The 14,927-nt window shown below is 39.0% G+C and overlaps 1 protein-coding gene and 1 long non-coding RNA gene across 3 annotated transcripts in view; one reads left to right on the top strand and one right to left on the bottom strand.

Annotated features, from left to right (window-relative positions):
* RASGEF1A (RasGEF domain family member 1A) overlaps positions 1-12,193 on the bottom strand; it is a 160,296-nt gene extending 148,103 nt beyond the window's left edge. For both annotated transcript variants that reach the window (XM_027720654.2, XM_027720656.2), the window contains exon 1: positions 11,677-12,193. The gene's annotated coding sequence lies outside the window, so the exon portion shown is untranslated. The remainder of the gene's footprint in view (positions 1-11,676) is intronic.
* LOC120324135 overlaps positions 1-14,927 on the top strand; it is a 137,919-nt gene that overhangs the window by 58,663 nt on the left and 64,329 nt on the right. The gene's annotated exons all lie outside the window — the stretch shown is intronic.

Raw genomic sequence — 14,927 nt, 5'->3', positions numbered from 1 at the left:
CATAGGAAAAGAAGGTACATGTTTCTCTAGTTGCAAAAAGCCAAATCTCTTCAAAGCACTGTTTGGTATCTCATTAGTGCTTCCCACACTGGCATTCATTAACCTTCTTCTGTTGTGCTGCACAAGCTCTGCAGAATGAAGCAGTCATGCTCCTTTCAATTTACAGTTCCAGCTAAACATTCTTCAAAATAGTATTAAAAATCTCCATCCTATGTTGCTCCAGGCCAGTAGCCCGGGAGCTTATTTCACAACCTAATCTTTATGAACCATGAACTAATATCAATGTTAGATGGCTGGGGGAAGGTAATTTATAGGCTTTTATACTGGATAGGGCTTTCTTTTGCCATACTGTGATGCTGAAGGAATTGGACAAATTTTTTGTCAAAGTCTTTGATAGTTTCAGGCTAGATTATTTCATGCTGAGTTTCTGGAGTAACTGTGCCAGCAAACCAAGGAAATCCTACGTTCCACTAGTTGTCCTATTCCCCAGGTACACAGGGAAATTCTGTCCCAGAGTTGTCAAAGTCTGGCTTATAACCTTCTTGGCAGCTTCCAATATCCTTACACGTCACTCCATTCCACAAAAGGGCTTTCCAGGGCCTTTTGTGCACTAGGTGCTTCTCTGGAAATCGTTCTGGATTTCTGCATAGATCCTGCAATCAGCAGGATCTTCCTCAGTCAGTCCATGCACCCAGCCCTCTGGAGAGGGATCCGCAGGGGATGTGAACTTAGTGAGACTGAATGGTGGGGTAGGTAGTTATACAGTTTACTACCATTCAGAATTATACTTACTGTAGGTCAAACAAGTTTATAATAAAATATTTTTAAATAGTCCTGCAATGCTGATAAGGTAGTAATGGGCATTGTTTTTTGTGTAGCCTTCTTTCTCATTGCTCCAGTCTGGTTGTTTTGCTCAGGTGATTCTGTAATACAAGGTCAGTTCATTCATTACTAGAAAACAATGTTTCTTTCTCCCCAGAGTTTAATTTCTAAGCCTCAGAGATGCTGCACTGTAAGACAATAAATGGTTAGAATTGATTTTTGAAAGTTATTGTTCAAGATCATTGTTCAGTATGTTCCAAGGTTGCTACATCATACTTTTTTATAATTACTATCTCCACAAATTTATTTTGTATGATTGGGTGATTTGAACTACGTTATAATTTCGTGTGTTGTTCTTTTTTCTGTTTTTAGTTTTACAACCCCCCCTCGCAAGCAATTTCATCAGACAATCTAATTGAGAAATCAATTACAGTAGATAACTAAGTCTTATACTGAATGCCTTGTAAGTATAGAGTATAATCATTTGTCTAAATAGTGCTGCATGTTTTGACTTGAAACAATTTGTCCCTCATAGTTAATTTATAAGTTTCAGTTGTGTTTGGACTTCAGATGAGTGTTGGCAAGAGGGAGGAGGTAATCACTGTGCAAGCTTGTGGCACTACTTGGTGACTTCCAGCAAGATATATCATTACCCTCAAGAATTTGTGATTAAAAATTACTCCTCCTCTTTTCAGTTTCGGTCAGCAGAACATTGAATCTAATTTTATACCAGTGCTGACCTAATTTTAGGAAACTGAGTTCCTGTGGGTCCTGTATTAGTCCCTAGCCTATTTTCTGTGAGCCCCTCTTACAAGGAAATATGGGGCTCGCCTTGAAGTCTAAAAAACTTAACCAAAGGCAAAACTTATAGCTGTTTTCATGTAGGCTCTTGTTACTTGCATGAGCTGTACCCTGCTGTAACCTTTCTTTTAAGGTTTTCTTTAGGTAGTGGTTATTCTGATTTATTGCTGCTTATGGACACAGTAAAAGATGGAGCACAAAAGGAAATCAAATTACCTGAATTCCTTTCAACTAAATACATTTCTCAATCATTCTTATTTCAACTGCTTATTTCAAGTCTGCTTGAGTATGTCTCATTATGATGTGAAAGTTTAGGTCCATAAATAATAAATTGAATGTATCATAGCTAATCAAACAAATAGTTTCTAGGAAGAGCAAGTGATTTCACTCACTTAGATCCTTATTTATTGCACAAACATTTATACAAATTGGAGATGGGGGGAGCATTATCTTCAACCATTTCTTTTGGATCACAGACAATCCCTTCTTTTTTTAATACAGTGATGACTCTTACAGAAATAGCTAGAGAACAGAGTGAGCTTACAGAAAGAAAGTGCTCCTTTCAGGGAAGCTAAGCACATCATGCCTGCTTCCCTTTGACACAGCAACATGCCATTGTTTGGTTATTGCTTACATGCTTTTCCTATTTTAATGTACCTGAGTTGTTGCTCTTGAATAGTATCCATTGTCTATGATAAGCTGTGAATAGGAGATGATGGAATGGTGGCTTCCTGGAAAGGAGCAGAATTAATCTTCAGAATTCCCCATCCCTTATAAAAGGCCTTCTTACAATTTGAAAACTGACAACTGGCTTGGAAAAAAGCCCTGTTGGATTGTCCATTTAAGCACATTTTTAGACTGGAAGCTTTTACGCTAGTTACAAATATATTGATTTTTAAAAAGAAATTATTGACCTTTAAAACCCTGGAGTCAGCTGCTGCCTGGCTTATTGGAGACATTTGGTTATTTATATTCAGAGAGCTGGCAGTTTTGAGTCAGACCCTAAGCAGTGATCAGAAGTGAGGGGTGGTGATTAAAACACTGTATTTACATGAAATATAATTACACAAGATTGACTGCAGAAGGCTGAGATACCACTTACAGGACATCAGTCTTTATTCCAGAGTGGGGACCTTAAACCTAATTTCCTCTCTTCTTCAACCCCCTCTCTGGAACAATTCTCATACTATCTGCAATTTGAAAAAGTTAGTTTATTCTTCTCTTCTGTGCCTTTCCCCCTTGTGCTGTCACAACAGTAGTAACATTTTAGTAATATTAGGCACTACTGTCTAAGCAGTTTAGTACTCACAGGCACGTGTGCAATATAGGTTTCTTATTGAGGGACGAATGTATGTACCACTAATTGTCATATTTACCCGAGGACAACTGGGTATCTCTTCTGTGCCTTGTTGTATTTACATTTTCAGCTCAGAAAATAAATTGTTTCCTAAGTTGAGGCAGAGGACCAATTTTCTGGCTGTCAAAAAATATCAAGAAGCAGTATATGAATGGGATATTAGTCACTGTGAGTTAACAACAAAGATCTGAGAATGGATGTTATTTAGTGACTATAGCTTGATGATAGATTAAATAGTACATATTGGATTGCTTTTCTGTTGATTTTTCTTCTGGTTTTCCTTACTTTAAATGCTCAGCTAGTATCACAGAATTTTTCATCCCCAGCAGGTTAACTGGCCTAGAAGGCTTGGCTCTGGCAATCTAAGATGTTCAATGAAAAGAGGTTGTAATGATTTAGCATGACTCTGAGTCACAACAGGTGAAAATCAAATCCCCACTTAGTACTACAGCTTTCAGTTTTTATACTAGTGATATACTAGCACCCACATTTCTTCCCTTCAGTATTTCTTTCTTCAGCAGACTACAGTTCTGTATAACTACTATAACTAAATAGTAAAACTACTATAACTAAATAGTATAACTATTATTTCAGTACTTTTAAGGAGATATTTGCACCATGTTTCTCGTGTTTCAGTGGTTGTTCCTTGGTCCTTTTCTTTCTTTTGTACATCACAGAAATTGCTATCCCATACCTCCATGATCTACAAACTCTGCTCCTTCTGGACAGACACCCTTGTGTATTGGCAGTGGGAGACTAAAATGCAGTGTGGTTTCTGCTGTCTTGACAATTTATGGATACTGAACTGTCCAACAGAAGGATCAGAATTCATGATTCCTGTCCCACTGTCACAGAGAAAATCCATTTGTCCTGCAGTGCTTCAGAATGTGATTGACAGGACGATGAAAGATGTTGAATTGATTTTTGTAATGTGCAATAAACTAATGTGGCAGTGACAACCATCTTTTGCTATGGTACCAGTTCTCTAACAGCATCAGCCTCCATGCCCTACCCCCTTGGTCCCACCAGCAGGCATTATCCCTGCATCCATTCCATAAGGACTATTAGCTGAAGGTGCCTTGTCAGAAGCTTTGGATCTAAAGACATATGTTCTAGTTCCTGCCCTCAGTAATGGACCATAGGACAGCCTTGGCCAAAGGCTGGACTCAATGATCTTGGAGGTCTTTTCTAACCTTTAAGATTCTGTGATTCTATGATTAGTATTTGTTTTCCTTTTTTTTTTTGTATTAATTTGTTTCTTAATCCTTATTTGTTCGCTGATTCTTCCCTAAATCCACTGTAAGTGTTGGAAATGTTGAGAGTAAAGGAGGGGAGAAAATACTTTTTTTTTCTCTTTTCCTTCCCTCATTTCTTTCCTTCATTTTGCAGTGTCTGTTGCTTCCTTTCTGCCTCAGCTCTGTTCATTTTATTCATTAGCAGAAGCAATGCTACAAACATTTTTCAGGCAGCTATAGGGAGTGCAGAGAATGGCTGAGGGAGCTGAGGAATTTTCTCTGTCTGTAAATCCTACTATAATGCTGCACAGGGTTGTCTTTCCTCATCCTGTTCTTTCCTACTGTGCAAAAGACATCCTTTCATTTTTTTTTTAACCTTTTATGGTACGTATGCATTTGGCTCTAAAGAACTTTATACATTTCCTTTGCAAGAAATTGCACAGAGTGAATATTTGAATTTACATTTACCTTTTGAGGTGCAGCACTGATAAGCTTTTGATTAGTGCTAAACCTAGAAGAAGGAAAATATGCTGAGGAAAAAGTACATTATTCGGGCAGGAAAACCCAAAAATTAATAGTACGATGTTGTAATTTTCCTGAGACTTCTGAAATTATAAGTTTGGAGGTTTTTTAATAGCAAGTTGTAGAAGTGCCTGTCATCTGTGTTGAATTCTAGCTCACGTCCTCTAATCACTTTCCCCTTCTTTTTTAAGTTTCTCATAGCTTTCTGTGAGAAATACATTTTGAGATTAAATTGCTGGGCTTAGCCAGGATGAATGTGTTACCAGGTAGGGGGCTTTAGGTTAGCTGGTTTGAGCAGACAGGAATGATCCCACTGTGTTGTGATCAGCAATTGTAAGGTCCTGCACTTGTAGCCTGTATTATCATTTTTGAGATCTGAAACTATTTTTATAATAATGGACTTATCTATACAAGATACTAGGTTTGACACAGGTAAAATTGGATGAAATGACAGGGTTGCTGTGGTATGCTGGAAGTCAGACTCAGTTTTTCAGTGGTCTCATTTGACTTTAATATTTATGGATCTTTCTGTTAGTTTTTTCTTTTTTTTTCATCAAATATCAAACTTCATCGAAAGCAGAAACGTCCAACTTAATTATTTTCAACTCCTGAGGTTTCAAACCCATTAAACAGCAGAGAAGCTCAGTAATTGTTTTATTACTAATACTGAAAGTGTAATAATACTAGTGGCAACAGAGGGCAATGAGCAAAACAATGAGAACAATGTAAATAGCATCATTAAAGCTGTTTCACAAAAGATAAACACCAATGCCAGGGTAGTATTTCAGACCACAGATAATTAGTTTAATTAACTCTTTCTTTCATTTCCCTGGTGCAGGAACTAGCCGTAGCAGTATTAGGCTTTCTTAGAAGTGCAAAGCTTTTCTGCATTATTTCCTCTCCTCTCACATCAGTTACCAGCTGTAATGAAGTTAACAAATGTAACATAATAGATGCTTTCTGCAGTTCTTGGTAACATCGAGGTTGTCTTTTTTTAGTTGTGTCCTGGCCCAGTTCTGTTCCATTCTGGCCTCCAAGAGCAGTAGATTGGATATGCACAGTTCCTGGTGCCTCCTGGCAGGATGTGGCATTGCTCTGCTGCACACCACTGCCGTGGTGTCCCTCAGAAGGAAGCCTGAACTGTGTCCTGGCATGGCAGGGTCCTGTGTGTTTCATGACCTCAACTGTGTCCTGGAGTTTATGGGATAATGTCTTGTTTACTCTATATTCAATATATTAGACACGATATAGTAGTGATTGTAAAATTGTGAGCATGTAGCTGTAAGCAAAGCAGAACTTGTAGATGTTTAGAAACTGAGGAAAGGCAAGTCTGCTCAAAGCTTCCATGTTCTTTTCTATTCATGCCAGGATACCTATTTAAATTTATTATTTCTTCTAGAACCTTGCCTCAAAGATGATCAGATGTGATTTGTGAAGCTGTGGTTCTATTTCTGTTTCTAGGGTGTGTTTTTGCTTCTTTAGCATCCGAGACTTTTATGGTGTCATACATGTGCATGTATGTAAACACAACAGAGTTTCATATGATTTTTGAGTGTTTTATCTTTTTGAATTACATGACAGAACTTGTAATGTTTAGGACCTAGAAAAAAGCTGGAGTCTTTTTGTTGTAAAGGATGGAAAGAAGTCTTTAACAGAGTTACAGATCTCGTTTTCTGTTACCACCACACACACTTGGTGCTCTTGTACATCTTGATGCATTGATCTTGTCCCATAAAACTCTGGTATCTCTGCAGCATGCAAATTCATAATTTGCTATATGGTTTCAAGTACTGGGTAGCTCTAGGCTTCCTTTTTAAATCACAAATCTCAATAATTTTGTTAGTAAAATTTGCTTGTGGGTGGCTTTTACTCTGGTTGTTTCACCGTATGGATCATGGCATTGTCCTCTGGGTAACCTACAAATCACTTGGATGATACACACTTTGCAAATGTTGCCCAACGTTGCTGGTGCCCTTAGGAATAAGAACATTTTTCTCAAACACACACCACTAACACAAAAGGGTTGGGAAAGACACAAAGAGAAATAGGAAGGAAAAGCTGCGTAGACCTTGCTGAATATAATCAAAAGTACAGATTATATCTAACATCCATTTCAGATGTGTCACAGTGGAAGTGCTCTAGAGAATGTACTCTTTGCTCTCAGAGGTGTTTCCCTTTGAACAACTGTTGGTTTATGCACACAGATTGTCTTTAACACATCATTCCTAAACTAGCCAACAACTCAGTCATGAAATTGCCTCAAAACCTAAAGAGAATACATGTCTAGCATACTTAGTTGCTTCATAATTTTGGAAGTTAAAATTACAATCAAAGGAAAACAAACAAGCAAGCTGATGTTGAGTGAAAAGACTTTTCACATGTTAATGAAATGAATAAGAAAAATGTATTCTCCTGTTGTTTTAGTTGTTGAAAGATATCAGTTTTCACAAATCCAAATTATATGACAAAGCTCAAAAGTCTCGGAAAAGCTGCTTTGTGGTGAACACAGTATTGTTTTTATTTTGTTTGGGCAAGAAAGAACTAAAATGGTGCTTTGGAAACTGCATCGTCTGTGTTTTATTTCAGAGAAAATACAGAGCACTGTTTGGATTAAACAAATACAGAAATAATACAGATTTTCATGGAAAATAAATTAGTCCTAACAAAATAATTAAATAGAAACTTAAAATTCCTGACTTTATTGTAAAGAAGAGTCTGTTAAAACTCTGTTGTGATTGGAATTGGGCATAATACCTTGTATTTATTTAATTAGGTTATACTATTTTCACACATATATCCCAAGATACACTACGCACTTATGATATTAATCCTTTATGGTTCAGTTGGATGTACTCTTCAGTGGTGTAGGTGGTTGAAGATTCAAATTCTATTGGACTGAAAATACTACAGGAGTGTGGTAAAGTTGAGCAAGGCAAAAATTGAAGACAAAGAAAGCAGTAACACTTCTCCAACAAATACATTCACCCCTAAATTACAGGGTATTTGAAAGATATCAGGAAAATTTTTTCACCCAGATGGTGGTTGGACACTGGAACAGGCTCCCCAGGGCAGTGGCACAGCACTTAGCCTGGTAGAGTTCAAGAAGCATTTAGACAATGCTCTCAGGCACATGGTGTGATTTCTGGGGTGTCCTGTGCAGGGCCAGGAGTTGGACTCGATGATCCTTATGGGTCTCTTCCAACTCAGCATATTCCGATTCCATGACTCTAAGATTTCTTTATTCTGATGAAAGAAAAATGCTCTCCTCAAAAGGTAATGCCTAATCATGAGGGTTGGACGCCTGTTTTGCATCATGTACATGCCTTACTTTCATCCTTATGAATGTCCTCAGACTAAGATTAGATTTGATCTTAACTGATCAGACTATGTCACAAGAAGTTTCTGGAAAGCCATATAGCAAGTGTGAAAATGTCCTCTGTTCTAAAAATAGGGCCTATGTAAAGTTCAATTTGAAGTACCATATTAATGATGATTAATAGAACTCTTCAAAAGGTTACTTGTAGGCACAGCTTGCTTACCTTATAACAAAGTACTGTGCAGTGGGAAGGAGGGCATCTTGACTCTGTTCAGGGTGCAATGAATAGATCTACACTTGCTCGAGTTACAGTGACATTAATAGTGAACTATGAAAGTGGCTAAGTGTGCTTGTTGCAATGGAGAGTGAAACTTTATCCATTTTTGCAAGCCTATATGCAGAATATGGTTTACTGAGTATTTGGGATGAATTTTGTACCTTTGTAGAAGTTGTTATCAAAAACTGGTATGTTTCTGATGTGTAAACCTTGTTGATTTGTTTAGAGCTCTTCATCTTTGGATGAGATTTTACGTTCCAATGAAATATAGAGAAATAGCGGAGAACTGAAGTGAAGCAGCTTCTATTTAAGCTGATTTTTTGAGCTGAAGGGCTTGGCTGAACATTTGTCTTTTTTGAATAAAACCAGTTATAAGACTAAATCCACTTAACTAACCACAGCAAAACTTCTACCTCTCCTGCCTTCAGTTTGTGGAGGTGAAACACCAAGAGGGATGTGAAACTCAGAGCTGAGGGGATTCCTGGCCACCCATCAAAGCAGCTGCCTGACTCCACTTAGCTGTTTTGTGGCTGGTTTAATCTTTTTAGACTCAGTCAGAGCTCCAGAGTTGAGCATCTGTGTCTTAGGGGTGTTTCATACCAATTCCAGTATAGCAGCTTATTGTCCCTTGAACATTTCACATGGATAGTAGATTCTCCATCTGCAGTAAAATTTGGAGGTAGGACTGTAGGTAGCAGTAGGTGCTGGCTGCTCTTTGCAGTCCACTAATTTTCCTCTTGCTGTTCTCCTAGCTTACCAGTAAATTAATGCCCCAAGAGCCCCTGATCACAGCGAAATAGCATTGGAAGTGCTTGTTTGTTTATTTTGGTGAAAATATTACACCAGAAATTAAACTTCACAGGAAGACCAGTGATAACCCCATGCAACTCATATAAGTTTTACCACCTGGACCATAGCCTGGCCATTTTTCTATCGGTGATATTAAATGCCATACGTTTCCTTAATAATTCATGTTGCAACAAAGAAGCCTCAAATTAAAGCATGTGTTGTGCTTTACAAACAGCCCCTTGCACATGTGCTGACTTTGCAGCTGCTTCCTGCAGTCTTTGACTTCTGTAATTAGAACAACCGGTCAGCCCAGCTAATGATATTAAACTGACTGGTCTAGAATGTCATTTATCTCAAGGGTTTAATTTGCTGAATACAGGGCAGCACAATACAAGGTTTGCATGTGTGATGGATGTAACTGTATTTTTTTAGCTCTTGTTGCTAAGCTACAATAAACTGTTATCACAGTAAATTGTCTGCATTTAAATGGACTGAGATTCCACCTGAAAGGAGCCACACACATGAAAACAGATTATATACTGGTGTCTCAAAAGAAAGGAAAATAGCACAGAAAAACCCAACTTGTGAACAGGTTAATTTTCTATTCTAGACATTAGCCAGACAGGCTCAAAAATAGCTGTTTAGACCCCAGACCTCCAGAGACTATGGCATGTGCTACAGTAGCAAGTGACTAAGGACTTGCAAACAATAAATAACTACTAATTTAAAAGTAAGTAGCATGACTGTTATCAACTGCTTAAAGACCGAATCACAATGATCTGTTGTCTGAACTGTGCTTTAGAATTACTTTCCCTGGAAATAATCTGATAACTTCACAGTCAGGTATCATATCTAAATGCTAAGAAAAAAAAGTAGATTATAAAAAAAATGTACTAAAGTCTCTGCAGTTGTCCAAATGGTTAAAAATAAAGCATAGTGATGGTAAATGCTTTCCACTTTTAGAAGTGGAAAAATGTACCATCTTCTGATGGAAAATGATGTAGAATCCATGATGACACATCAGGCTGTTGTCCTACCTCTTCCTGAAGCTCTGTACCTAAGTCCTGTAAGTTCTCTGAAATAAGAATCTTTTTTCTCCTAATCTATTTTAAAGATTGTATGGATGAGCAGTAACTAAGGGGAGTGTTTACTGGTGCCATGTTGGAGTTCATTCCAAAAATATTCATACTAGGTCAAGAGACTGTGGTCTTGATGACTACCTGGAAGCTCAATGGTGTTTGGTGTCAACTGCTGATACCTGTTTGTTCATACCTGTAGATGTGATCAATGTGGGACCTGTCATCTTCTTTGAGCAGAGATTCCTTTTCATGGCAATAATGTCAGGGCAGTTTTTTGTGGGTTTAAAAGTCAACTCTTAATAAGCCTATTGCCAGTACACAGCAGGTCTGAACAAATAGAATGTGTAAGGTATTGCAGAAAAATACCACATTATGTATAAGAAACACAGGTAAATTCAGTTACAATTGTGACACTTTCCACAGTACAGAGAACATGTAAACCAAACCAAATGTCTTCCACTGCAGTTACACCATTAAAGATCCGAAGGTAAGACTGTGAGATTCTGCAATGTACCCTAGCTAGTCTGTTATTCTGTTTATAGATTTAGAAAAGCATGCTGCTGGGTTAATTTTAAAGGTGTCACCCTCTGAAGTAAGCCATTTGGTAAAAAGCACTGGATTGACAGAAATGAAGCTGTAGACATTCAGTGAAAGCTTTTCATTAAAATCACCACTAAAACCCATCAATCCGCCCCAGCAGAAACCTGCTTAGATAACTCTGCTAGAAATACTGTACCTCCTCAGAAAATGGAAGAAGAGCATTTTGCCAGGATTTCAGAATGGGGAGAAGCAGCTTCTCCCTTTACTTTAGATTGCTATGCCAGAGACATTAACTGTCCTTACAAAAACCCTCCTGCAGCGCTGAATTTTTGATTCACAGCAGAAAAAATAGAGAGGAATGCAGACAGAATATGTAGTGCAGCACTGCCTGTTCTTCAGCAGACTTGTTCTGGTGGTTTCAGTGAGCACTACTTTTGAAAAGCCTGAAAATGGATCGTATCTATATGATCCTGTGAGAACCCCTCGGAGAGAAGGGAAATGACAGGGAAGCGTTTCTGTGCACTGTGGAATTCCAACTCATTAAAGTGATGAAACAACTGCTGTGGGAATGAATCCACACGGAGTCCATGACAGACGCCTGGTACGCTACATTCCCAGCAGCAGAACACAAAAGGCTGATCATTTAGCAATATTGAGAAGCTTCTTGTATCCACGGGAGCAGGTGGTAGTACAGCAGTAAAAGTTGCATTAAGGGGACAAAATGCAGTCACTGGGTTGTATTTTGACCTGCTATCTCTCCCCCCGGGTGCAGCTGGGTGGTACACACAGGGTTAACACCAGAAGGACACACTGATGGCATGTAATGCCAGGTGTTCAGACACCCACCGAATTAGTTACAGTGCCAGCTTTTGTACACAGCTTGGCACCCTCAGAGCGTCGGGTGGCATTAGGGTAAAAAAGACTTTTAAATCTCTTACCTTGGTCTAGTCCAGTGTAGCTTTTTGGTTGTTCTCCGTCCACTATCAGAAAAAGAGAAATTAATGCCAGATTCCAGTGAGTCATCCTAAATGACAGAGTAGGCTCACTCTTCGCACCGGCTGCTGGCTGCCTCCGCTGTGTGACAGCTGCCGGCTGGCTGGGGAACAAGCGTGTCCCATTCTGCAGCCTGCGGCAGGGGGAGAGGGGAAGGCAGCACCGGGGAGAGGAGGTGGGAGAGAAAGCCGGAGAGAAGGACCAAAAGAGAGAGAGGAGAGAGGCAGAGGCAGGAATATACCATGTGGCTGCGTGCTCCCCTTCTCTGCCTGGTGCTCAGCCTCGCAGTGCGCTGCCGAAAAGTTACTTTTTAATATGTGATGCACTCTCCGATTTTAGAGCCTCCCTGCTCCTGTCCTCTTTTCAGTCTGTGCTCGGAGGAACTTCTGGGCATTTCGGCAATTACATTATCATCTCCCTCTTTTGGAGCCTGGTAAGGATGCTGTATGCGGAATGTGTTCAGTAAAGGAAGTCTGTCTGTGGCTGTGTGAGAAGCAGCACTTGGTTTCTTGCAGCAATTTTATAGGCTGTTTATCTGAGAGTGGGAAACCAAGGGCAAGGGCAGTAATTTTGGCATCAGATGGCAAAGAAATAAAAAAAATACGTTGGGAGCCACGAAACTGTACACAAGATAAATTGGGGAGGGACACATTTCATGGTTACTCCTAACAGAAGAAGGATAATTTCTGAGTCTCTGGTTTATCATCTTAGACATGTTGCAGATCAGAAATCAGTGCTAGACAGAACTCTTCCTGGGTATTGCCAAAATAATTCTCAAGAGGCAATAGCAAGCTATTGGAGTGGGTAACATTGCACTAAATGGCAGGGATTTCTCTGGACAAACACTGCTTGTTTCTAATCACCTTAAGTCTCCAAAGTATGTTTTTAATTTCATTACACTCACACCCCTTGTATGCATATGTTTGTTTATACAAATATTTTTTAGGAAACTAATACACCTTCACAGAAATTGGTGATGGCTGTAAATACTTCAGTGTAGTAGAAGTGGGAGAAGTATTTAGGTTCCCACTGTTTGCTAACTAGCTTATTGAATCTGGAAGGCTTTTGTGGGCTTTTTGAATGCCTTTTGTTAAAAATTATTTGTAATATTACCTCTGTGGCAAACTGTGTTCAGATGCTCTGGATATTTGTCAAATTCATCTGTGTCTAAAAAGGGGAGTAGTGTTTCATATTTCATATTTCTGCAGTGTGAATGTGAGTGGATGGTCTTAATCCTGACTAACTGACACTTAATTCCCAAAGAAAACAAGAAAAATAATTAAGAAATAACAGGAGAAAGGTGGAAGAGCTAAAATGCATTCTTGATAAGAAAACTGAATGTAGGATAGTTTCATGTCCCCTCTAATTGATTGCACTAGTTAATTATCCATTAGGTGTTCTGTCTGTGTTTCCCTCTGCCAAGTACAAACCCATGATTTCTTTTATTCCAGTCTTATTGAATAAGGATGGTCCTGTGAGAATGAGATATGAGCTCTTCAGTATTTTTTAATGTTTGATTTAATTATATATATAATTCTGACTTTGCCTAAGGTACAGGGGATTTACCAGCCTTGTAATTCATAATGAAGCAGAACAGCAGCCCATATCCAAGAACTTAGGAAATGATTCCTTAGGTTGATTGCAGGCAAAATCATACTTAGGTGTTTGGGGTTTTTTACCTGAAAATTTGAACCAACATGGCAACCTTCCTCCCGACACCCCCTATTAATTTCCACATCTAACACTGCATGATGGCATGAATAGCATATACCAGCGAGTCACGCGCTGCTGTAGAGTACAAGGAGCTTTCTCCTTCAACCTATGAGTGAGCAGCATGAAGACTATCCACAAGAGTGTTTAATCTGAGCTCCCTGTGGACCTGAGTTCATCAGTGACAGTAGATCTTTGGTACCACTGGGTAGTGACCGTGGAGAAGTGCATCATGGATAATCAACCATGTATAAACTGTCTATCCAGGGTTCATTCATGTCTCTTAGAAGTCAACCAGAACTGTAGGTGAATTCAGGGTTATCTGTGTAACAGACCTCAGCTGGAAAATGGTTGGGTAGGAGAAAAGAAAAGACTTTGTGCCATGGAGGGCACCTGTTGTAACAAGGAATATTCTTCAGGTACTCCGTGTGGTACTGGAGTCCCTTAAGATCCTGTGCCATTGGGAAGACTCAGTGGAGAAAGGCAATGTAGGGGCAGGTATCAATGACAGAGGATATAACAAAATTATTAAACAGATTTCTCTGAAGTGACAGGCAGCAGCAGCTGAGGCTGGGCATCCTCCACAGTGGGGTAGGAGTGCATAGAGCAATTAAAGTGGCTGTAACTGACATTCATGAATGTTCAGAGAACCATGGACTTGGTAGCTTGTTCTTTAATACAGTTCATTTTACCTTTCACATTGCTAGAAAAGTCACTATATCGCCAACTCATGTTCCTGTTATCAAGACATTAGTATTACCATAAAAGTGAACATGAAAATGTTTTAAAAATAGGAAGGACTCACTTGAAATCCTATTTTCCTTTTATAGCCTTGTCCTAGGGGGATACTTCATTAGTTCTTTGCAAATTCCATTCTCCATTGAAATTTGACCCAATGAGAGAGGTTAAGGTAGACCCAGTTTGTCCCCATTTTGGCTGGGAGGATTGCTCCTATTGTTTTTGGATTGTCATTGTATTGTCAATAAACGTCTTTGTCAGAGTAGAAATACAGAGTAAATTCCAATTCCAAGTACACTTGTGCAGCTTCATGTTACAAAAACTGCATGAGGAGAACTCTCTCAGATGTCTATTTATTTAGTTACCTATAAGATTTTTTTGCAAAAGCACTAGCTGATGACAGGAATGTTATTTTATGGAGAGGTGTTTTGACAACCCGATAGTGGGATGCCAGAATAGTGCTTAGGTTACCAGTTGCCAAAATAACTGGAGGTCTTTGCTGCAGAGATAATGAGCAGGTCAAGAATCAAATTAAATCGTAAGTCAGAAGCTGGAAATGTTGCACACAAAAACTTGTAATGCCAGTGCATTGGTCTGTAGCTGCCATAAAGCCCAGGCTGCCTGAGGAAGCTGTGACATCTGTATCATTGTAGTATTCAAAACCAATTCAGGCAAACACAAGAACACGGGAGGGCATCCAGAAAAAAAAGAATGTATTTTTACTCAGAATATGGTTGCTGTTATTTTC

This window comes from Pipra filicauda, unplaced genomic scaffold (assembly GCF_003945595.2).
Source record: "Pipra filicauda isolate LSUMZ 115617 unplaced genomic scaffold, ASM394559v2 scaffold430_size1018388_pilon, whole genome shotgun sequence".
Lineage (NCBI taxonomy): Eukaryota > Metazoa > Chordata > Aves > Passeriformes > Pipridae > Pipra > Pipra filicauda.
This window is presented reverse-complemented; position numbering and strand designations above follow the sequence as displayed.